Source organism: Rhinatrema bivittatum, chromosome 18 (genome assembly GCF_901001135.1).
Source record: "Rhinatrema bivittatum chromosome 18, aRhiBiv1.1, whole genome shotgun sequence".
Taxonomy (NCBI): Eukaryota; Metazoa; Chordata; class Amphibia; order Gymnophiona; family Rhinatrematidae; genus Rhinatrema; species Rhinatrema bivittatum.
This window is the reverse complement of record NC_042632.1, coordinates 13,492,159-13,518,061: the sequence shown is the minus strand read 5'-3', so window position 1 is coordinate 13,518,061 and position 25,903 is coordinate 13,492,159. Positions and strand designations below refer to the sequence as shown.

The 25,903-nt window shown below is 42.6% G+C and overlaps 1 long non-coding RNA gene across 1 annotated transcript; it reads right to left on the bottom strand.

Moving 5' to 3' along the window:
* Window positions 1-4,804: 4,804 nt before the first annotated feature.
* On the bottom strand, window positions 4,805-23,011 carry LOC115079850. The gene is made up of 3 exons (XR_003853404.1): window positions 22,976-23,011; window positions 6,396-6,571; window positions 4,805-6,292 (listed from the first exon to the last, which is right to left on the bottom strand). It is a non-coding gene; the product is annotated as an uncharacterized LOC115079850 (long non-coding RNA).
* Between the last annotated feature and the right edge of the window lie 2,892 nt (window positions 23,012-25,903).

Sequence of the window (25,903 nt, the reverse complement as noted above, 5' to 3'; positions counted from 1 at the left end):
AGGAGAAGTAGCGGCACCGCGCGCGCGCGGTGCCGCTACTTCTCCTCCCGCTCCTGCCGGCAGATCTCGGGGGGGGGGGGGGCGCGGGAGTGACACCCCCCCCCGAGATCTGCCGGCAGATCTCGGGGGGGGGGAGGGTGTCACTCCCGCGCCCCCCGAGATCTGCCGGCAGATCTGGGAAGAAGTAGCGGCACCGCTGCTTCTCCTCCCTCTCCTGCCGGCAGATCTCGGGGGGCGCGGGAGTGACACCCCCCCCCCCCCGAGATCTGCCGGCAGATCTGGGGAGGAGAAGCAGCGGCACCGCGCGCGCGCGGCGCCGCTGCTTCTCCTCCCGCTCCTGCGGCCCCACCGCCATTTTTTTTTTCCTGATCGACGTCCTTGCCCGCACATGCGCAGTAGAGCTGCGCTCTACTGCGCATTTGCGGGCCATCGGTCACAGGCCATTTATAAGGTAGATGTCCTGGGGGGAGAGAGGGAGGGAAGGATTTCTACAATCTGCTCATTCTTTTTGTTGTGCCTTTTTATTTCATGCTGCCCTGCCGCCTAGAAGAAACACTGCTGGGGGGACGTGATGATTAATAAGAGTTGTCTGTTCTGCATCCATTTGGACATTTTGGTTACTTGAATGAGCGATTGCTGTTATATTGAAAAAAACTGTGAATGTTTGCTATGTTTGTTCAGCTGTTATTGTTGTAAGAAGTCAATTAAAAAAAAAAAAAAAGCCAAGTCTATAAATTATATAAAAACAGCAGATGATCTAGGAGATAGCAGGGGACCAGGCTTATAACCACTGGTACTCCAAAGGCAACAGAACCATTGTAAATTGTATAATCTAAAAAAACCCAGAGAAAATAGTTTCATTAAAATTATTTTCCACATAGTACATACCAACATCTAAGGGTTTGGTGGAAATTTTTTGATAATTTTTAACCCCTGATGGAGGCAATTCTGCTGAAGCATGAACATGTTGGGTTTTATATAATTATGCTATTTTAATTTATACACATACACACATATATTTGATTTGTGTTTGTTTTCAACCTCTTGAATAAAAATATGTTTTTCTGCTCTGGGTTTTAAAATGAAAACCTTTGATTTCACTGATTCTGTTCAGCATTTTTTCCACAGTTGTCTGTATTTCTATGTGGCTTATATGCCTCTTATTTTCCTTTGGACTATATAATTGGTATGTGCCCCATATCCTCCTCAGTAAAGACAGAGGCAAAGAATTAAGTTTTTCAGCTATTTCCTTGTCTTGTAAGCACCCCTTTTTACCTCTCAGTGATCTAGTGGTCTGATTCCCTCACGGGCTTTGTGCATCAAATATACTTGAAATAGTTTTTCTTTTCAGTTTGTCTCTCTAGAAAGCTTCTTTTGAAAATATCAATTGGCTTGTCTTCTTAATGATTTATATCTAACTTTTCAGTGCTTATGCTATTGCATATTTTCTCTTTTGGGTTTGCTTTCCATTTTTTGAACGATGCCTTTTTGACTACAACTGCCTCTTTCACTTCACTATTAAACCATGCTGGCATTTGTTTAGTCTTCCTTCAGTCTTTTTAATGCATGAATACATTTTATCTGGGCTTCCAAGATGATAATATTAAACAATGACCACACCTCATGAAAACTTTTAGTTTTTTTTAACTGTTCCTTTTAGCTTTTTTCTAATTGCCTCATTGTATCATAATCTCCTTTTTAAAAGTTATGTGCTACTGTAGTGGTTTTACTTAATGTACTTCCTCCAATGATTGTCAAATTTGATTGCATTTGGATTGCTATTGCTTAGCAGCCCCACCACTGTAACCACTTGCATCAGGCTGTGTGTTCCTCTAAGAACAAAATTTAAAGTAACCGCTCCTCTATTGGTTCTTCATGAAGCAGTAATTTGTGGCATTTAAAAACTTAACCTCTCTAGTGTGTCCTGATGAGACTTTGACCTCCCATTATTATTTTGTTGCCAAATGTATTTGCTTTTCCAATTTCAACTAGCATTTTAGTCTGTTTCTTCACATGTGAAATTTCTCTCCATTTTGTTTCCTGCAGGATTTTTATCATGCTTGACTCCACACTATCATTTACATATAGAGCCACTACTGAACCAATTTGATCTGCCCTATCACATTGATATATCCTATCACACTGTCGCATTGGTTATGCTCCTTCCACCATGTCTCTGAAATGCTTATGTTGATATCCTCTATGATGCCATACATTCTAACTTTCCAGGCTTGCTATTCAGACTTCTGGCATTTGCATTTAAAGTATGTTTATGATTTGTAATTTTACTTCTATTTATATTGTGGATATCCTGAAAACCAAACAAACTGTGTGGTTGGAAAGCCCTTATATAAAGGATTGAACAAGATAACTTCACATAATCTCAAGTCCATGCACTGTGTAAGAATAGATAGTAGATCTGAATCGGGATCTCCTGGGTTTTACATTCTGCGCTCTATTCATGGCTAGGATTGCCAGCTGGCTCTGTTGCTACTGGTCAAACTGATCAAGTACTGATTTTTACTCCATGACATGCATGGACTACTCATATTTCTTTTTAGAAGTTGGTACAAGTCCATGCATGCAATGGATGAAAGCTTAGACCCTGATCAGCAGAAATAGAGCCAGCTGCAGTGACATGACAATAAGTCTCTTGCAGGTATTCACAGAAGCTAGAGTACACCTACATCATTGCACACCCACTGGAAATCATACAATGTGCACTCCGCCCCTTTTCCTACACAATCTGAGTCTTGCTTCAGTAACAAATGGGCAGCTTCAAAAATAACTTCAGACTGGATTAGTTTGGCTCTTCTCTGGGCGTTTCCCTCCATTCCATCTGCATAAACAGAAATGGGCCAGCTTTGTACCTCAGGAATGAGGAGAGAAAAAGCCAATCATTTACTTTTCCAGCAAACTTAGAAGTAATTTATAGAATTTGTTAAAGTTTTTGTTTCAGGAAATTTCATCATGTCTCTAAGAAGAAAAAAAAACACTTAATTGGCCTCAGATTTTTGAACTTTCTTCATTTTTGTAATCTGAGGAGGTCTAGGTCATCCCAAGGTCACTGCAGTTGGTGTTGCTTTAATGTACCTCTGTGAATACCTAGTTTCTTCAGCAGTATTTACTTTAAAAACAGCCCTGCCCTGCCGCTGTAACAGCCAGTTTCCTTGGCAAGCTTGTGCATTCCTTTAGCATATGGAAATACTTTTTAACAAACATGCCAACGTATACCTCTTATAGATTTAACTCTTCTTCAGAAATGTGGAACTACTTTGCGTGTTTAATCTTCAATAAAAACCCTCAAACTTTAAAAAGATGGTTCTTAATACTACCTATTTGGTATTGCAATACAGGTGATGCTGTGTGTGAGCAAGATCAGAATGCTGGGTTCATATACGATACAGAAATAGCAATAAATAGAAGAAAAACCTGCTACAGGACACAAAATAAAACCAACAAAGGCAGGAGCCAGAGACTCTAACATTCAAGCTAATACATGAAACCCCCCCCCCCACTAAACTTGCTCAAGATCTGTATAAACCGTCTTGTATCCTGTTTGAAAGCAGACAAGAATATGTATTTATTTATTTCAATTTAATTAGTTGCCATTATAAAAGTACCTATAGTGACTTACAACAAAAAACGTGAAGGCAGAAATAAAAACATAACACCAAACATAATACATAACAAGCAATGGGCAAACTGTTTAGAAACAAATCATCCACTGTAACCTAGGTAAAACCAAACATAATAAAGAGATCAGTTTTCAGGAAAGCAGCAAGTGGGCAAGTTATCCAGTTTAAAGGGCCAATGTAATAAGCCATGTTGAGCCTACTGCAGGTTTTTGCTTCAGTTTTAGCATTGGTCCTCTGACCTTACTCATGTATGAAATATGGGTTTTAACGCCCAAACCCCATGCTAAGAAACCCATGGTATGCTTAACAGCTGTGTCTGCAAATCGCATGTAAACAAAGTCATTAGCTATTACAGGGTAATGCAGGGAGACATTTCAGTGCATGCTTTAATGAGGGAAATTTAGCGCCAGAGTCAGGGCAGTAGTCAAATCATGTTTCTGGTGTCCATTTTAGTCTATTGTGGTGCTATGTATAGGTGCTTCTCTATCCCAAACATGAATCACATACGGTGTTGATTGATGGTTTGGTACCTTTTTGCGGGTGGCTGAAGAATTAGAATAGCAGAAGCTTTACAGCAAAAGGAGAGAGAAGACAATTTATCGCTGAAGAAGACAGGATGGTCCAAGAGGAGCAGGCCATCCTGGTTCAAGCTATTCACAAAAGGGCATGCAGGCAGTGGATATTTAGCTTGAGGACAACACTGCTGGGGTTACCGCAGACAGATGTGGTGTGGACTGAGTTCCAGAGCAATTTTCTGTCTCTATGAAAAAATCAGAGATAATATTGATCCTGTAACTAAGCATGGATGTGCCATTCCAGACTTGGTCCAGCTTCTCCCTATTTTGCAGTTTCTTGCCACTGGCTCATTCCAGAATAAGTGGCAGGCATTGACCAGTTATCAGTCTCAAGGCATTTCAGCCAGGTGCTCAGGGCTTTAATGAAATGGGTCAGGGAGCACATCAACTACCCACAGCAGCCTTCAGAGTGGCAGGAGATGAAGCATGCTTTTTTCGATATTTATTTATTTATTTATTTTAAACTTTTTCTATACCGTCGTTAAGGTGGGTACCGTCACAACGGTTTACAGTAAGGCACAAAAGTAATGCTATTAACCTCTATCAGTTTACACAGGTGCCATAATGTTCGGTAACATAGTTTTAATCAATGTTAGTTGTTTAATGAGTGTGAACATATATAGTATGCCGAATGTCAAGAATGCAATGGATCTCACCCATGTCACGCTCACTCCCCACACAGGAGAGACATGGCGTACCTTAACATGAAACATTTCACTCCATGAATATGCAAATCGTGTGCAATGCACACATGAACATCCTCAGTATTGTCTCCAAGTTTTCAAGAAGCAGCCATGATGCCATTCTTCTGCAGTTGGCGCCGGCTGAAAATTTCACCAAAGAGAAATACAGCGAAGGCTGGCTGCTCAGTAAGTTTGAAATAGCAGTCAAACTAAAGCATAAGCTAAAATATCAAAATGTACACACTTTCCTGTACATGGTGCCAAAGTGCATACTATTCTGCTACATATATAACCGCTCTGGGGTGGGAGTTGAAAGTGATAGCTGAAAATTGTAAATGTAAGCTCTTTGTGATGGGTTCCAAAAACATTAGTTCACACTTTCCAATTTTTTGCAGGAGATGCTGGTTATGGCTGCACCTTGTACAGCAGCAGAAATCCGCACACAAGAACCAGAGTGGTCATAGAATGTACATTTGGAGTTTTGAAAAGCTGGTTCTGCTGCCTTGACCACTTTGGTGGAGCACTACAGTATTTGCCACAGAAAGTGGCAGATATCATCGCAGTGTGCTGTATGCTTCATAATATTACCTTCTGGCATGGAATCCCTCAAGACATGGATCCAGACCTGGGGTCTGAGCCGACTGGGAATGCGATCCATTGCAGGGTCACAGTGGCCTGCTTTGGAGGCATGTTTCAATGCATGAAGGGGGGCAGGTGTGAGTTGAGAGGCGAGAATAGTGTTCTAACTCCAACATTTGTCTCTTTTCAGATCGGTGTGAACCCCAAGGAAGATGAATGCCAGGAGAAATATATACCCTGCTGTCATTTGCCTGTTTTTTTTTTCTAATATGTTCAAAATTAAATGTTTTTAATACACAGTGCAGCCATGTACCTGGTTTTTAAAATGTTTTTAATATGTTCTGATTTTAAATGTGATTTTAATAAAGTAACATTTTTATTGGTCTTGTTCTTCATCAGCATGACTCCATTTTATCACATCTTTGTGATCTTTGGGCCACTTATGACAGGTTCTGCATCTTTGGGCCAAAGATTTCAAAAACTGGTCATGAAAATCTCTGGACCAAAGATACAGAGCCTATTATACCCACCTGCAAAAACAAGGGAAAAGGACCAAAAGTGAGAAATGCAAATCAGAAGCCAAGCGATGTTCTGTCCAGTGCCTCCTGAGTAACCAGCAAGAACACAGCATGTTAGTGCATACATATTCACGGGATGAACGGAAAATAGTGTTGGCGGTGTGGAGAGGGATTGCTCAAACAAGGCATCCGAGTGGGAAAGGCGTCCGAGTGAGCGAAGCATCTGCCCCCGAAGGAAGAGCAGGATCGCAACCACCATTTTCACAAACCGTAGTGCCGAACGCCAATGATACACCCATCTGCAAGAGAAATAAAAGTGAGAAATGCAACCTGAAACTGTCCAGCACCCATCAGGGATCCAGCAAGAATAGTGCTGTGGAATTTTGGAGTCCAAATACTCACAGAAAGAGAAGAGACAAGCACTAGTGGCAGGTTCAGTGATGGCAGAGATGAGGCAAAGAAGCATCTGCATAGAGACGAGGCATCAGAGTGGAAGAAGTATTTGCACCAGAAAGAACAGCAGGTGTGGAATCACCATTTCTGCAAAATGCAGTGACGAGCACAGATGATGCACCCACCTGCAAAAAAAGAAAAGAGAAACAAAAGTGAGAAAGGGAGACATAAGTAATGCACAGAAATGTTGGTTCACAGATATTTTTTGGAGACCAGTGTTGGTGGAGTGGTGAGTGATGGCTCAAAAAGGGCATCCAAGTGAGGATTACCTAGAACTACACCACTGGAAAATGGAGCTTCTCCCACTATGCAGCCCTAAGAAGACAGTGCAGTGGGGCAACCCTTCATAGCAATTGTGCAGTCCATACCATGGTTGATATCCAGTTGTAGACACCTGGACACCAGTGCTGCCACTCAAGTTTACCATTGGCAGTTGACAGCTAAGGTCCACAACTTGGGTGTATTGCTGTTCCCATGGGAGGTGGTTCCTGAGGCTATCAATGGCAATCTGGCATCAGATTCAGAGATGGGTAAGGTCATGTTCAGATTCTGTATAGTGAGTCAAGTCTTCGTAGAACACCAACACTGTCATCGGACAAAGCTCTAACTCTGACTGCAGCAGTGCTCTCCTTCACAGATAGCCTGGACTCTCTCCACAGTTGATGCATTTTCTTCCTCATGAGTTCCATCTTGGCGTGTATAGCCATCCATCTCGCCATCATAAGAACATAAGAAATTGCCAGGCTGGGTCAGACCAAGGGTCCATCAAGCCCAGCATCCTGTTTCCAACAGAGGCCAAACCAGGCCATAAGAACCTAGCAATTACCCAAACACTAAGAAGATCCCATGCTACTGATGCAATTAATTAGTCACTAACCAACCTCTTTCCCTTTTTAGTCAATTCGCCAACTGAGACATACAAGGGAATCCTTGTCTGGTGGTTATTTTGTACGGAGGTTTGTCACTAGGGTAACCGATTTGCAGTTATCCTTTTCTTTACCTCCGTCTATTATTCTTTTATTATTTGCCAAAAGTGTTTTAATTAGTGTTTTTACTTTTTTCTTAAAATCCCTTCTCCCCTGCTGCTTTTCCGACCCACTCCAGTTTTTATTTCATACTTATCAAGGTCGCCGCCTTTACTGATGTTCATGGGTACGGAGCTGCATGTCCGACACTGGCGTCGCACGTTTGACACATGAAGTCTTAAAAAGTAAGTTTCTAAAGAAAAGGTGGGCACAGAAGGCGTCGCACGTTTGACACATGAAGTCTTAAAAAGTAAGTTTCTAAAGAAAAGGTGGGTATAAATTTAAGAGTAAATACACTTTGAAGTAATGTTTTTTACAGCTCACTATATAAGTTTATATTTTTATATGTTGAAGGAAACATGAAAGCTGTGAACCCTATATAGGACACAGTAAATTCTCCCACAGTCCCTGAAGCAGGCACACAGTGCCGAAACATGGCCCGTGTCGGACATGCAGCTCCGTACCCATGAACATCAGTAAAGGCGGCGACCTTGATAAGTATGAAATAAAAACTGGAGTGGGTCGGAAAAGCAGCAGGGGAGAAGGGATTTTAAGAAAAAAGAAAAAAGTAAAAACACTAATTAAAACACTTTTGGCAAATAATAAAAGAATAATAGACGGAGGTAAAGAAAAGGATAACTGCAAATCGGTTACCCTAGTGACAAACCTCCGTACAAAATAACCACCAGACAAGGATTCCCTTGTATGTCTCAGTTGGCGAACTGATGCAATTAATAGCAGTGGCTATTCCCTAAGTAAACTTGATTAATAGCCATTAATGGCCTTCTCCTCCAAAAACTTATCCAAACCTTTTTTGAACCCAGCTACACTAACTGCACTAACCACATCCTCTGGCAACAAACTCCAGAGCTTTATTGTACGTTGAGTGAAAAAGAATTTTCTCCGATTAGTCTTAAATGTGCTACTTGCTAACTTCATGGAATGCCCCCTAGTCCTTCTATTTTTCGAAAGTGTAAATAACCAATTCACATCTACTCGTTCAAGACCTCTCATGATCTTAAAGACCTCTATCATATCCCCCCTCAGCCGTCTCTTCTCCAAGCTGAACAGCCCTAACCTCTTCAGCCTTTCCTCATAGGGGAGCTGTGCCATCCCCTTTATCATTTTGGTTGCCCTTCTCTGAACCTTCTCCATCGCAACTATATCTTTTTTGAGATGCTGCGACCAGAATTGTACATAGTATTCAAGGTGCAGTGTCACCATGGAGCGACAGAGAGGCATTATGACATTTTCCATTTTATTAACCATTCCATTCCTGATAATTCCTAACATTCTGTTTGCTTTTTTGACTGCTGCAGCACACTGAGCCGACAATTTTAAAGTATTATCCACAATGATGCCTAGATCTTTTTCCTGGGTGGTAGCTCCTAATATGGAACCTAACATTGTGTAACTACAGCAAGGGTTATTTTTCCCTATATGCAACACCTTGCATTTGTCCACATTAAATTTCATCTGCCATTTGGATGTCAAATTACAGAAGGACCTTGCAATCTGCTTGTGATTTAACTACTCTGAATAATTTTGTATCATCCACAATTTTTTTTTAATTCTTTATTTATCAATATTTCAATTACAAGAATTCATTCATTTTTGCAATACAGAAAATATGGAATAACCAATTATAACAATAAACAAAAATAGTCTAAATCTTATCTTTTAGATCACCATCCTTTTTTTTAAATTGAAATATTTCCATTTATCCATAATTCAATATTAAGAAGACTCCATGGAACAAAGCGAGAATTACAGGAATTAGCAGTATTCTAAAGAAAGAAATGGCTTTTACATGCCACACAACAATAATAGATTTTCATATGTTAGTGGGAGTCGATGTGGCTGGTTTCCTCAAATCAATAAAATTCTTTAGTTGTTCAGGGGAAAAAAGAATAAAGGTTTCTACCCCTTTCTTAAGCACGCATTTACACGGAAATTTTAACATAAAAGAAAAACCTAAAGCAATCACTTCTTGGCGTAGTGCTAAAAAGCCTCTACGTCTTATCTATGACGGCCAGGTCAGGGTAGATTTTAACATTTGCATTCATATATGATACTGGAAAAGATCTAAAATATTTTCTCATTACAAGCTGTAAATCAATTAAGGAAATAAAGGAGACTAGAAGCGTTGCTCTTTCCAGTACTTCAATGGGTGAGTTTTCTATTATTTCAGTGAGATTTCCCTGCCAATTCTGTGCAGTAGCTGTAGCTGCAGATTTTGGGAGAAAATAACATTTATTAATTATCATCCACAAATTTGATAACCTCACTCGTCGTATTCCTTTCCAGATCATTTATATATATATTGAAAAGCACCGGTCCAAGTACAGATCCCTGAGGCACTCCACTGTTTACCCTTTTCCATTGAGAAAATTGACCATTTAATCCTACTCTCTGTTTCCTGTCTTTTAACCAGTTTGTAATCCACGAAAGGACATCGCCTCCTATCCCATGACTTTTTAGTTTTCGTAGTAGCCTCTCATGAGGGACTTTGTCAAACGCCTTCTGAAAATCCAAATATATTACATCTACCGGTTCACCTTTGTCCACATGTTTATTAACTCCTTCAAAAAAATGAAGCAGATTTGTTAGGCAAGACTTCCCTTGGGTAAATCCATGTTGACTGTGTTCCATTAAACCATGTCTTTCTATATGCTCTACGATTTTGATCTTGAGAATAGTTTCCACTATTTTTCCCGGCACTGAAGTCAGGCTCACTGGTCTATAGTTACCTGGATTGCCCCTGGAACCTTTTTAAAATATTGGGGTTACATTGGCCACCCTCCAGTCTTCAGGTACAATGGATGATTTTAATGATAGATTACAAATTTTAACTAATAGATCAGAAATTTCATTTTTTAGTTCCTTCAGTACCCTAGGATGCATACCATCCGGTCCAGTTGATTTGCTACTCTTTAGTTTGTCAATCTGGCCTACTACATCTTCCTGGTTCACAGTGATTTCGTTCAGTTCGTCTGACTTATCACCCCTGAAAACCATCTCCGGATCTCCCCAACATCCTCATTACTAAACACGGAATCAAAGAATTCATTTAGTCTTTCTGCAATGGCCTTTATCTTCCCAAGAGCCCCTTTAACCCCTCAGTCATCTAGTGGTCCAACCGACTCCCTCACAGGTTTCTTGCTTTGGATATATTTTATAAAGGTTTTATTATGAGTTTTTGCTCTATGGCCATCTTCATTTCAAATTTTCTCTTCACCTGTCTTATCAATGTTTTACACTTAACTTGACAATGCTTATGTTTTATCCTATTTTCTTCATATGGATCCTTCTTCCAATTTTTGAAGGATTTTTTTTGGCTAAAATAGTCTCTTTCACCTCATCTTTTAACCATGACGGTAATCGTTTTGCCTTCCTTCCACCTTTCTTAATGTGTGGAATACATATGGACTACGCCTTTAGGATTGTATTTTTAAACAATGTCCATGCCTGTTGAACACTTTTAACCTTTGCAGCTGCACCTTTCAGTTTTTTCTATTCTATTTTCCTCATTTTATCAGTTTCCCTTTTGAAAGTTTAGTATTAGAGCTGCAGATTTACTTATTGTCCCCCTTCCAGTTATTAGTTTAGATTTGATCATGTTATGATAACTGTTGCCAAGTGGCCCCACCACCGTTACCTCTCTCACCAAATCCTGCGTTCCACTAAGAATTAAATCTAAAATAGCTCCCTCTCGTGTAGGTTCCTGAACCAATTGCTCCATGAAGCAATCATTTATTACATCCAGGAAATTTATGTCTCTCGCAAGTTCTGATGTTACATTTACCCAGTCAATATTGGGGTAATTGAAATCTCCCATTATTATTGCACTGCCAAATTGGATAGCTTCCCTGATTTCTCTTAACATTTCATCATCTGTCTGACCATTTTGTCAAGGTGGACAGTAGTATACTCTTATCACTATACTCTTTCCTAACACACATGGGATTTCTACCCATATAGTTATTTATCGTCTTGTTTTAAATGCTCCTTATTTTTTAATGTTCATTGTATCGTTAACATGCGACTGCTTTATATGTTCCTTGTATCGCACCCTAGCGACTGTTCTGTTTTTCAGTGTAAACCGGTGTGATCTGTATTTTATAAGGAACGTCGGTATATAAGAATTTAAAAATAAATAAATAAATAAATACATATAGATTCTACTGAGCATTTAGTCTCTTGTATGATCTTTATCCTGTTGGACTCTATACCCTCCCAGACATAAAGTGCCACACCCCCACCAAGTTGATCTTCCCTATCATTGCGATATAATTTGTACCCCGATATAGCACTGTCCCATTGGTTATCCTCCTTCCACCAAGTCTCTGTTATCCCAATTATGTCAATCTCATCATTCACTGTTATATACTCTAACTCTTCCATCTTACTTCTTAGACTTCTGGCATTGGCATACAGACATTTCAAAGTGTGTTTTTTGTTTGTATTAACAACCTGCTTTTCAGTTGTTAGGGATAATTTGGAAATCATTAGCTTTGGTGATTTTTTATATATAGGCACATTGACTATGTTTGCTTTTAATGGAATCTCTCTGTTGGGATGCCCTAACTCTCCTGTTTCATTAGTATCCTTCAAGGATATATTTTTCCGAACCATGCACTGCTGAGTGACTGTCAGCTTTCCCACACTGGTCTTGATGACTTTCTACCTCGCAATCAGTTCTGCTATAAGCTGGTCTGCCATCACATCAATGCCAGAGAGTGGTGTTCCTGTTGGTGGGAAAATGCCATGATCTGGAGCCCCACTGTTGATCCCAGTGGCACCTATAGAAACGTTACCCATACTGGTGCCAGATGTTGGTGGTACATTCTGGATATCTTTCATGGATGTGTCTGGGCATCTGACTGCCTTCTGGTGTATCAGGTGCCAGTGTCTCGCTCCATAGCTGCAGACTGTCAGCAGGTTATTCTGCTGTTCCATAGGAGGTGGATCCTGAGTTGCTGGCTGGGTCTCTTCGGCCTTACCCTCTGTGTCCATCAGCTAACAATCACCTGGGAAAATAACAAAACATATAATAAAGCCAAGTCTACTACATCCTTCTGACCCCCCCCAGCTCCCCGAGCCCCTTTTTGATCCCGGAGATACATTATGTGCCGTACTCACCTGCTCCTTCCACAACATCCATATCAGTGCCGCCAGTATGAGCAACAGCAGAAGAGTCCTGTTGGTTATCTGGACCAGGGCCTCTTCCCATCCAGTGCATGGACCTTTTGGTGAGTGCTAGCTTGGCCTTAACAGCCTTCCTGGTGTCCCGCCAGCGATAGCTGATCCATTGTTCTGGTTGTCACTGACAGGCTGCTTACATCCTTGGCGAGGCTGACCCAGATCTTCCTTTTGTACTTTGAGGATCTCTTCCTACTGAAGGCATACTTTGCTTCTCGCAGACCTGCCGCACCAGGAGCTCCTTCTCTTCCTCCATGAAGCACCCATTCTTGATGCCACTTCTCCTCTAGGTGCTAGCTGCTGGTTTTTGCCTGTTTGTCACTCCCAAATAATGACTGGTGTGGTTTCCCACATCCCTGAGCAGTACTCTCACTACCAGCTTATCTTTCCTTCGCCCCCTTTCTATTCTTCCCCCTCTAACTGCCCCCTCTACCTCATGCATGCCATTCTCCTTTCACCCGATCTCCCCTCCCTGACTACACTCCAGCGACTCATGCACCACAGTCCTCCTGTCCTCGCTCTTCCACCAGTCACACTCATCTTCTCCCCCATTCATACCCTCTCTGTCATGCTCCATTTTCTCCACAGCCACAAACACCCACTCCATTCTTTCAGGAACCTAAACACAATAATGGACTAAAAGACAGACAATCATAGACTAACAATCAGATGCACTCTAAAGATTTACTGAAGAACACAGACAAAAGACTAAAGGATGGGAAACTGCAAGGGAAAAATAAGTAGCTCAAAAGACCACTCAGGAATCGCAATTGAACAATCACCAACTCCTGTAAAACCTCCAACCTAGTCCAGAGCTTGCCCCAAACCACCCAGCAGTGACAAAATGGCCTTGGAAAGGGCTGGGCTGCCTTTTATTTCCATGTAAGGAGGAGGGTCCAAGAAAACAGACGGACATCTGTGCACCACCGATCACACCACAGGTCAGTATAGGTCACTTCTATCATCCAGCAGGGAATACTGCAGCATTTATCAAACTAGCGCCGGTTTTTCCTGCTGTTTTTATCGCTATTTTCTGCATGTTGCTTTTTGGGATTACTATGGACGTTTAGTGCCGGTTTGATTTTCATACCATTAGTTTACTGCATCAAGAGGATTTTCGTGATTTTAACACATGCGGCATGAAAAATTGGCGCTAAGATTTTGCACCAGTTTTGGCGTGGGTTTTATTACGTCAGCCCCAAAGTTAAGAGGATAACTTGTCCTGGACATTCAGCTTGACAGGTTTTCCACAGTGCATCCTCTCAAAAAGTTATTCAGATAATTTTAAACTTAGCTGGCTATATTTGAATGCCCTCCCTGAATAGGTGGTGAAGACAAGAATGATGATGGAATTCAAATGGGAGTGAATAAGCACAGGGGTTCCCTAGTGGCTAGAAGACTTTTGGTGGTAACATTTCTTCATGGAGTAACCTGTACTGAGTGGCAGTTACAGCCAGCCAGTGGTGCATTCAAGGGATTCACCTGGGCATTCCTCACAGTTAACATATGGTTTAGATATCTGGCTCTTGAACGAAATTTGATCAAGTTCGCTCACGATGGCCACAGGGCAGGGGCTTCCATGGCTGGGGTAGGCCTGCACCACAAAAAGTAATGAAAAAAATAAAGGGGAAGAGGAGAGGCCTGGCCATCACCTGCTTGCACGGACTGGATGAGGCCTCCTTACCCTTAGTATGTATACGGGCAAAAAGCTGAAAAGGGAAGAAGGTCTGGCCATTGCTTGTGTCTCGATGTGTTGATTGAAGAAACAACGTCTTATCTTTGTAATTATACTTTGGCACAAAATGTGTGTCTTAACAATAATATTTAAATTCTATAAGCAGGAATCAGGATCAAATAAAAATTTCAAGTAAAAGAAATCAGACTGCATACTTGAATTATTTTGTTTGCGCTCAGTGGTGTGGCAGGGTGCCACAGAGGCCTGAACTGCAGTTTGAACAAGATGTTCTGCTTTCCTGCACACTGCACTTTCTAGTCTCCGTAGCCTCTACAGGAGTCACAATCTCATGACATAGGCAACTAGTCAGGGAGAAAACGTTACCGCCTTCATTCCCCACACAAAGGAAACACAGCTTGCAGATGATACTTTTCCTCTGCAAGCCTCTGGCAGTGATTCAGACAATCTGGGAGGCTTTTATCTCCCTTGCTCCACAATAAAGAAACACGGTTTGTAAATGGCAGCTTCTCTGCTAGTCTCTGGTAGTGTTTCAAAACCGTGTGGCCACCATAATTGCACTGATAAAAGAGGGAAAATGCTTTGGTGAAAGAACTCCCTTCCCTGCCCTGGGATGCCTTGTAATCCAGTCTGTCGTTTCCTCTTTCCACTGCCTTTGTCACTCTTTAAATACCACACCGTGTCCCTGACATGAGGTTTATAGTCACCACTAACCTTCTCTCAAAGACTCCACCCAAAGAACCTTCTCAGGTATCCTGGGAAATGTAGTTTTTTTCCTCACCCTCTTTTCTCCTTCCTGCTCTGTAGTGTATCAGTGACTGCCTAGCCAGTCTGCATGAGACTAAATGCACAATTGAATCTTTATGGGTAGAAATCCCTTGTGTGTCTGGGAAGACTATAGTGATAGGGGTATACTATCAAGATGGTGAGACTGATAGTGAAATGCTAAGAGAAATTAGGGAAGCTAACTAACAGGCCGATACAGTAAAGTTCGCAGGAGAGCAGGCGAGCGCCCGCTCTCCTGGCACATGCACAGGCCAGTGTCCTGTGCGTGCGATTCAGTAAACCAAAATATTTAAATTAGGGATCGCGGTATAAAAGAGGCGCTAGGAACACTAGCGCGGCCCCTAGCGCCTCTTTTTGATCAGGAGCGGCGGCTGTCAGCGGGTTTGACAGCTGACGCTCAATTTTGCCGGCGTCAGTTCTCGAGCCCACTGACAGCCACGGGTTCGAAAACCGGACGCCAGCAAAATTGAGTGTCCGGTTTTCAACCCGCGAGCTGATTTAAAATTTTTTTTTGTTTACTTTTATTTAACTTTTGGGACCTCCGACTTAATATCGCCATGATATTAAGTCGGAGGGTGCACAGAAACACAGTTTTTACTGCTTTTCTGTGCACTTCCCCAGCGCCGGCAGAAATTAATGCCTACCTTTGGGTAGGCGCTAATTTCTTAAAGTGAAATGTGCGGCTTGGCTGCACATTTTACTTACTGTATTACACGGGAATGACTAATAGGGCCATCAACATGCATTTGCATGTTGCAGGTGCTATTAGTCTCGGGGGGGGGGGGGGGGGTTTGGACACGCGTTTTCGACACGCTCAGTAAACATTAGATGATCACATAACGGATATTTGCATGCATGCAGAACTTTCAGAAGTCCAACACACAAAAAAAAAAAATAGTGGTATATAATATTCAGAGGAGAGAGAATGAACAAAAAAAATGTATCACAATCAGCGGATATAGCAAATAAAGATCATGTCCAGGCCAGAGTAGCAATACTTGATGCATCATTTCCATGCCACTAACAGCCCTTCGGGCCTGTATGAAAGTCTGAATACTGTGGAATCCACTTTGGTCACTCATTTTCTTTTCCCTTCTCTTTCCTCCTTTCTCTCTCTCCACTGTTCACTATTCTTTCGTCCTTCACTTATTTATCCCTTGCCCCCTCACAGGGCTCATTTAGCCCAGACGGTCCAGCAACTTCATATTAGCTATTCCGTCATGAAACAATTTGAATTTGGCTAGATTGCAATGCAAACTTGATGCCCTTCCGGAACTGTTCCAAACAGATAGGGGAGAGCGCCCTTCAGCTATCCGAGACTTTAGTTGAATAGTCGTTGAACAGGAGAATCTTGGATCCATCCTACTGAATTGGGTTCCAGTTACTTGCTTCTTATATGCAGAGAGAATTTTCATTTTATCTGCAAAATGAAGGATCCTGGCGAGAAACCGGTCCTTGCCCTATCATTATCCTGGGAAGGCCTGCCAACACGATGGCCCTTTCCACTGCAATAGGTTGCATTTCAAGTGAGACTCCCAGTGTTTCAGGTAGCCAGACTTGAGCTAAATGTGCCCAGTTCACGAGTCCTTTACTTTCTGTGGCTCTCCGATCAGGCGTAAATTTTCTGCATCCTCTCTTTCTCCTGGTCATTGATTTCTGTCCAAACAAAGATGTATTTTCTTTTTTAAAGCTGTTAGTTTGGCCTCCATTCTGTTAATTCCTGCATCAACATTCTGTGTTCAATCCTGTCCATATGATTTCAATGAGATTCAATGCTATCTCTTACTTTGTCTATTGAAGATTGCAGTTTGTTTAATTTATGTGCAAGAGCAGCTGATCCATTCTTAGCGATCTCATTTATAAGTTCTTTTTTCATCTCCTGCATCAGTTTCTAGATCCACTGCCTTTTTCCCCTCGTTGTCCTCACAGAGTTTGTGGACATAACCAAGAGGGAGCTCTCTCACAATTTTCTTGTAGCATATGTCAGCTCAATATTAATATATCTGAGCAAAAATTGTGGTGATGGAGTTGGATTTTATGAAAAACACACACCTGGCCGGAGCTCTTCTGATCAACAACTTCCCACCGGAAGTCAAGTTCAGATTTCTAGTACTTAACCAGACCTTGTCTCCAGGGAATAAGTGAAGAGCAGATCTGCGTCTCTTATAGGCATATAGTTTGTATCTTTTTGAGGCTTTCAGGAGATCCTATTACTTTCTTATATTTCTTGAAAGTACTTGGACAATACCTTGGCTGCTGGTACATGACTGTCAGTGGGGAGTGGAAGGAGGAACCTTTGGATGATGGCCACATGATTACTTTAGGAGAACTCAGCCTATATTTGGGCCCAACTGTCCTGGCTAGCAGCGTATACACTCTTAAAAAGGCCTCTAGGTTCTGGTTGGTGATACACAGACTTGAAACCAAGAGCAATCTCAGTTGGTTTTTTTTTTGTTTTTAACAGATAGCTTGCCAAAGTTTGGAAATGACGTGGACTCCACTGTCACTGAAGATAAGTTCTGGGAGGCTATGGAGGCGAAGGATATGATGGAAGAAAAGGTGAGCCAGGGTTAGAAGTAGTTCGGGTCCTTTAGAGGGATGAAATGGGCCATTTTTGAAAAATGGTCAACCACGACCCAGAAAGCAGTGAAACCAGACGAGGGTGATTAAACTGGAGATAAAATCCATAAAAATATGGGTATGGGTCCATGGTTTCTGTGGCACTGAGAGGATGGTCTGTAGGGACTTGCCATGGAACCTTTTTGGGCACAATTGGAGAAGGCTGCCACATATACCTGAACGTCTTTGGCAAGACATGGCCACCAGTAGTATCGGGCGATGAGTTCCAGTGTTTTCTGGATGCCCTGATGTCCCCCAAGAACTAATCATGACCCCATTTCAGTCCCTGGGATTGAAGGGCCTTGTATACCAAGCAGGAAGGCTTGTGGTAGAAACTGAAGACAGAGACAGAATTTTAGCTGGGTCAATTACAAAATATAAAAGTTTTAAAACATTTTGAAAACAGTTCTTGTTTTATCAGCAATCATTAAATAAAGTCAAAAACATGCTTGTAACTTTAAATGTTGAGATTTTTCTATTCAGCTCAGGTAGGAATTTTATGTAACATATGTCGATGGTGGATTTTTTATGTTTCCTTAATTTTTAAAGAGGACTTTACTAACGTGCATACTACAGCTTTAAACTTTGCAGCTATTAGATTGGTTGGCTGTCTTTATACACTGGATTCTGTCATAGGAGATAAGTCAATGGAATGTTAAGCTTTTATGCACTAAAAGTTTCTGATATTTTCTTTGTAGGCCACAGAATATATTGGCGGAAGTGAATAAAAATGTGAGTTCTTCCAATGTCCAAATGTATCATCCATAAGGTAACGCCATCTCACAAATTCCTCACTCACTCCACGTCACTCTCTCCCTCCCATAAACCCCTCATCCTTCCTCTCTGCACTCTCACTAACCCTAGATCACTCTGTCCTCACATCCTACAAAATCCTCACTTAAACTAGCTATTTCCTCCATCCCAAAGAACCCCTTACTCACCACAGTTCACACTCTCCCCCACCCCATGAAGCCCCCAAATTCCACAGTTCACTCACTGCCCCCCACCCGTGACCCCCATTCTATACATTCACTCTCCCTGATCCTTGCAATCTCAATTTCACTCACACACCAGCTCTGAAGATAGTAAAAAAGGAGAAAGGCAGCCTTATTGCACTTCTAGCATGTCCTCCCTCCTCCCCTGCCAGGGCCCGTCATGAAGCACTGTGAATCACATGGAAAACACTGCCTGTGTCATGGAGTGCCAGGCTGGGGTCAGGATATACCCCCCCTACAGGACTGCAGGGCTGAACAATGACTTATTTTGCCTAGCCAGCCCCCTGCCCCGCAGGTTGAGTCCTTGGGTTCAAGAGGCCAGTAGGGCTTGGCTGAAACTGGAAAAGCTGTGCAAGGCAGCAGACGAGACTGGATGAGGACTGGAGTAGGAGTCTAGCGGGATACTGAGCAAGGCTGGGGCTGGATACCGATACAGGTTAGACAGGATACAGAACAGGGACTGGGACTGGATACAAACACAGGCTTGGGCAGGATATTGAGCAGGGACTGGGACTAGATACAGACTGGAGCAAGACAAGGCAAAGCAAGCAGGGAATAGAAAACTGGACTGGGCAAGGCATGACAGGACTGGGCAAGGCAAGGCATGACAGGACTGGACAAGGACAGGAAACAGAGAGTAGGATTAAATGGTCAGTTTTCACAGTGGAAAAAGGTAAACAGTGGAGTGCCTCAGGGATCTATACTTGGACCAGTGCTTTTTAATATATTTATATATGATCTGGGAAGGGGTACGACAAGTGAGGTGATCAAATTTACAGATGCCACAAAATTATGCAGAGTAGTTAAATCTCAAGCGGATTGTGATAAATTGCAGGAGGACCTTGTAAGGCTGGAAGAGTGGGCGTCCAAATGGGCAGATGAAATTTAACGTGGGCAAGTGCAAAGTGACGCACATAGGGAAAAATAACCTTTGCTGTAGTTGCACGATGTTAGGTTCTATCCTAGGAGTTACCACCCAAGAAAGAGATCTAGGCATCATAGTGGATAATACATTGAAATTGTCAGCTCAGTGTGCTATGGCTGTCAAAAAAAAAGCCTAGGTTGTGTGTGTGTGAATGGGAGCCTGGCTAGGTTGCATGTGTGTGTGTATGGGAGTGTCTCGGTTGTGTGTGTGTGAGAGAGAATGAGAGTCTGCCTGGGCTTTTGTGTATGTGTGAATGGGAGCCTGCTTATGTTATGTGTGTGTGTGTGAATGGGAACCTGCCTCAGTTGTATGTGTGTGTAAATGGGAGCCTGCCTAGGTTGCATATGTGTGTGTATGGGAGCCTGCCTCAGTTGTATGTGTGTGTAAATGGGAGCCTGCCTAGGTTGCATATGTGTGTGTATGGGAGCCTGTTGCGGTAATGAATAGGCATCAGACAGCAGCATTCATGGCAGGCAGGAGGAGGGAAGGCAAAGAGGGCAAAGAGGGTTTGTCCTCCCGAGCCTCTTCCTTTTATTGTACATTCATACAAAGGCAGATGATGTGTCATTACATGATTGGCTACTTTCCCATAGCAACAGAAGAGTCATTACACCATTGGCTTTGGCTCAGGGGGTGTGCACGGATCATATCATTGGCTGCTGAAATCTATACCTCCTGACTTTGTCCTGCCTCTGACTAGGGAAAACCCAGCCCTTCTTTCAGGCTAACAGGATTAATTATAGGCCAGAGAAATACATGAAGTCAGGTATCCTCTCCTAGGCAGAGGGGCTTAAGCACAAGTGATGCTTTTATTCAGGCAAATGTCAGGGAGAAGGGAAGTTAGTGTTTAACCCTGATGAAATGGCTTGCTGGCAAGCGCATATTTCCCACAGAGCCTGCCTCGGTTGTTTGTGTGTGTGTGAGAATGGGAGTCTGCCTCAGTTGGATGTGTGTGTGTATATGAATGTGAGCCTGCCTCAGTTGGGTGTGTGTGTGAGAGAATGGGAGCCTGCCTTGATTGTGTGTGAGAAAGAATGGGAGCCTGCCTGGGTTTTGTGTGTGAATGGGAGCCTGCTTATGTTGTGTGTGTGTGTCTAAATGGTATTCTGCCTGGGTTGTGGGTGAACAGGAGTCTGCCTGGGTAGAGTGAGTGAGTGTGTGTGTGTGTGTGACGATCCTGGCTAGTAGGCAGCCTCCCCACCAGCAGAAATCCTCCCAGAGCCACCCTCTTTCCTGTGTTAGCTACTCCTTGATGTTTCCATAACTCAGCAAGGCCAGCCCTATTTAGCCCTGCCTCTCCCACAACTCGCGGCCTCTTCATTGAGTCACTTTGGCTCCATAGATTGTTTCACTTTGCTACTGTAAGGCCTTCTATTAGCTGTTTGAAAATTGCAATTTACTATATTTCTTGGCTCTATTGTCTTGTCAGCTTTTTTTCATAAGTTTTAATTATGCTTTGACACATATGACAGACACATTTTGAAGGCAAACCCATTTTTTAAATCAGTTTACAGCTGTTTGCTGCATTTACACTTTACATGCATAAGGGTCTGATAAAGATCAATATAGTGATGTCCAGATTTATGTATATACAGAAAGGGGTTAAACAGAAGGACTTTCTAAAAACCTTCTGAAGAGAAACAAGTTTGGAAGAATCCAAATGATATTTGCTGCCCTCCTTCCCAACTAAAATTGCAGGCTGGATTAAAAAAAAGTTTGGGCAACTTTCTGGAAAACAGGTGTATAAAGAATTATTAGCTAGGCAGACTTGGGGGATCATCACCTCTTACTTCTGGGAGGGAACAGGGAATGGACCTCCCTTTAGGATCTTGGCAGGTACTTCCAAGTGACACAGAATGGAGACAGGCTACTGAGCTACTGTATGGCCCACTGGCCTGACTCCGACTGGCATTGCTTATGTTCTCCTGCACTTATTTTTAAAAGTATTAACCAGTTGGCAAGCCTACCTTTCCTTGCCTCTGGATTAGGCAAAAAGACTAACAGCGAAAATGCATCCTTCTTCAAAATCAAGCCACAGGGAAAATTCTAGGCAAAAAAGCTTTCTAAAATAAATGAAATACCTGTGCCATATGAACTACACTGCACGCTGAAAAAAGAAAACTGCTTTTTGAGGGCGAGGACCCATTTCAGAAAGGTATCTGGTTTCTAATTACCAACTCTAGCATTAAATTATAATCCCTGCTAGAACTGAATGGACATACAATCCTTTTAGTACCACAGACATTTATAAACTTTCTATCAAAATCAAACTTCGTTACATTTAAAGCTTAGTTTCTAAAACTTTGCACTTTATAAACTAGCTAATTTTTCTCTCTCCACAGTTTAAGATTTTTCTGCAATTGCTATATGCACTATATTCATGGACAGTATCTAAAAGTGCACCTGAACCACAAATTTAAGTCCTCTTTTTACATAAATGAAACTAGAAATCAATAGCCTTGATTTTCACGGTATTTATAAGGAGTCAGATAATTAAGTTAAATGAAATAAATAGTCGGATTTCAGCCGATACCTAACAGAAAGCTGTATTTGAGTCAGGAAAAGTAAATTAAGCCAGCTTTGGAAAATTCTCACGGGAACAAGCATTACGAACAACTCTATACTGCAGCTAGCCCCTATATAAGGCACCTGAAAAAAAAAAAAAAAGCACCATTATTTTACAAAGGGTTGGCTTCTAAAAGGGTCCTCTGAGGACTTGGTCAACCTTTCTCCCCCTGTCTCTGCGCGAGGTTATTTCTCCATTGATGGCTTATTTTTTCCCCTTTCCAACCTCTCTTTCCTCCTGCCAACTCTATAAATTGCGGGTCTACCTCTAGTGGCTAATCAGAAGCGAGCAGGATGACAAACTCAACTACGACTGGCCACTATCCAGCGCGAACCCCGAGAGGTGCCAGCTTGGGCTATTTCCTGCCCAATTGGGCTACTTCCCCCCCATTGTGGGGTAAATGTTTTTGTTTGGACGGGTTGGGCTAGTTTTGGGCTGAGCAAATTGGCAGCCGAGTACCAGCAGCCCTCTTCGTTTTTTAGCACCTTTATTTCTTTGCTGCAAACAGCAGGGCAGCCGATCCAGCAGTCGCAGCGTGATGACGCATCAGTAGCAGCCACACAGAAGCTGCGGGAGCAGTAGAAGGAGACTGCTGTTGTCAGATTGGGCTACTCCCCCCTCCCCACTTTCCCCGTTGTTGGAGGCGGGGGGGCGGCCGAGTGCTAGAAATCCTCTTTATTGCGAACACCTTTTGCCTTGGCAACAAACAGTTCCTCACCTCTCCCAGCAGTCGCAGAGTGATGACTCAACGGGGCACCAGCCAATCAGAAGCTGCAGGAAGAGCCGCGCGGCAGAAGACGATTGTTGCTGCTGCTTGCAGAGCTCGGAAGAGGGAGCGCTCTTGCACCGTGTGGTGCCCACAATTTACTTCCTTTTCTAACAAGAAATAACCGAGTTAAATGAAAGCCAAACCTGGAAGCTAAGTTTCTTTATGCTTTGTTCTTGTGCTGGTATACTTGACAGTTTCTTGCAAGCAGCCCCACTAAACAGGACTAACCCCAGGCAGGAGATCTTTCAAAAAGAAAATATGGTGTCAAGTTTCAGTCTGAATAGCAGAAGCCTCCCCATCCCGAAAACAGTCGTCATGAGGTGATCTGATTTCTGGCTTTTATTTTTTCCACAAAAATATGATTTTCAAAAATTGAGCATTAAACGTTAGGATTAGGAGTCACAGTTTGATGAAATCGCCACAACCAGCCTCCCCACAGCGCAATGAGGTCAGAGTAATAAAGTGCACTGAAGCTGCTGAAGGTTTGTGCGTGCAAAGCCCTATATGGATATGTAATATATGGGCAGGGAAAATGCGCATGCAAATGCACTTACTGACCCACGTTTTTTTCTGCACGAATGCATGCGAATGGCATGCAAAGGAGGTGATTGTTTATTCATGGGCAATGCAGGGAGCCACGCTAGAAATGCTAGTGTGGGAGATTTTTAAATGTGGGTCTTTAAGTGCCATGGTCAGGGCATGAGTTAAGTGACAGCGCTGACGCGGGGGGCCATTTTATTCCATTGCTTGCATTGGTGTGGTGTGGTTGTGTGTCCGTGAAGCTCTGGTGTTATTACTATGGAGGTTTCTGATTGTGTCTCGCTGTTCCTGATGCCGTGGTATATCATGCGGCTTCACCAAAGTAAGACAGCAGCAGAAGGTGACAGAGGTCATGACAGGAGAGAGAGGATCAAAGGGAGCAGGAAGAGAGGAGGGATCACTCTTAAGACCTGCCATTATCTCTGCCATTATCAACCATTAATAGATTTGCCATATTTCCTGCAGCCTACAGTTATTATAAATATGTTTTCTTATTCCAGGGTCATAATTTTGCTAAAAAGGGAGACCTGGTCGCTTGCCACATTTGCTTTTATGCACTGGTTTGTGTGCGGATTATTGGTGTGGATGTAGCCACTTGTTACATAGAACCTTACTGCGTGTTTGTATGCGCATTTCTTCATGAGCGTGCGAATGTGTACATGCAAATATTTTGCATAATGTTTTTTTTTTTTTTTTTACGCCAGCTTCAGCCCCGCATGGTGATCAAAACCCGCACTCACAACTAGCACCTGTTTCACTGTAGGTCTTATTACATCGGCTCCAATAGAAGATGTGAGATGGGAGTACACACCCTCCAGTAGAGAGCGCATGAAAGGTGTTAGACCACAAGAAACTACTCTCTCAGCTCATAAGAAAATAAGAAATTGCCATGCTGGGTCAGACCCCAAGGGTCCATCAAGCCCAGCATCCTGTTTCCAAGAGAGGCCAAACCAGGCCACAAGAACCTGGCAATTACCCAAACACCAAGAAGATCCCATGCTACTGATGCAATTAATAGCAGTGGCTATTCCCTAAGTAAACTTGATTAATAGCAGTTAATGGACTTCTCCTCCAAGAACTTATCCAAACCTTTTTTGAACCCAGCTACACTAACTGCACTAACCACATCCTCTAGCAACAAATTCCAGAGCTTAATTGTGCGTTGACTGAAAAATAATTTTCTCCAATTAATGTGCTACTTGCTAACTTCATGGAATGCCCCCTAGTCCTCGTATTATGCGAAAGTGCAAATAACCGTTTCACATCTATTCGTTCACGACCTCTCATGATCTTAAAGACCTCTATCATATCTCCCCTCAGCCGTCTCTCCAAGCTGAAAAGCCCTAACCTCTTCAGCCTTTCCTCATAGGGGAGCTGTTCCATCACCTTTATCATTTTGGTTGCCCTTCTCTGTACCTTCTCCATCGCAACTATATCTTTTTTGAGATGCGGCGACCAGAATTGTACACAGTATTCAAGGTGTGGTCTCACCATGGAGCGATACAGAGGCATTATGACATTTTCTGTTTTATTAACCATTCCGTTCCTAATAATTCCTAACATTGTTTGCTTTTTTGACTGCTGCAGCACACTGAGCCGACTATTTTAAAGTATTATTCACTGTGATGCCTAGATCTTTTTCCTGGGTGGTAGCTCCTAATATGGAACCTAATATCGTGTAACTACAGCAAGGGTTATTTTTCTCTATATGCAACACCTTGCACTTGTCCACATTAAATTTCATCTGACATTTGGATGCCCAATCTTCCAGTGGTGCAAAGTTCTCCTGTAATGTATTACAATCCGCTTGTGATTTAACTACTTTGAATAATTTTATATCATCTGCAAATTTGATAACCTCACTCGTTGTATTCCTTTCCAGATCATTTACCGTATTTTTCGCTCCATAAGACGCACCTGACCATAAGACGCACCTAGGATTCAGAGGGGGAAAATAAAAAAAAAAAAATTGTGCTAAACCGGCTCTGCGTCTGGGCGTCTTATGGAGCAAATTAGGGGAGTGCATAGCTTTTTTTTTTCTCCCCATTTTGTTTTCTGGTCTGGGGAGGGCCATTTCGGTCCACTCCCCAGATCAGAAAACATTTCTTTCTCTGGGAACCCCTCCCCCCCAAACCCCCCCCCATCCCAACCCTTTAAATTAACAACCCCCACCCCCCTGACCCCCAAAGACCTGCCGACTTAATTTACTACAACCCCCCACCCTCCTGACTCCCCCAAGACCTGCCGACTTAATTTCCTGCAACCCCCCCACCCTCCTGACCCCCCCCCAAGACCTGCCGACTTAATTTCCTGCAACCCCCCACCCTCCTGACCCCC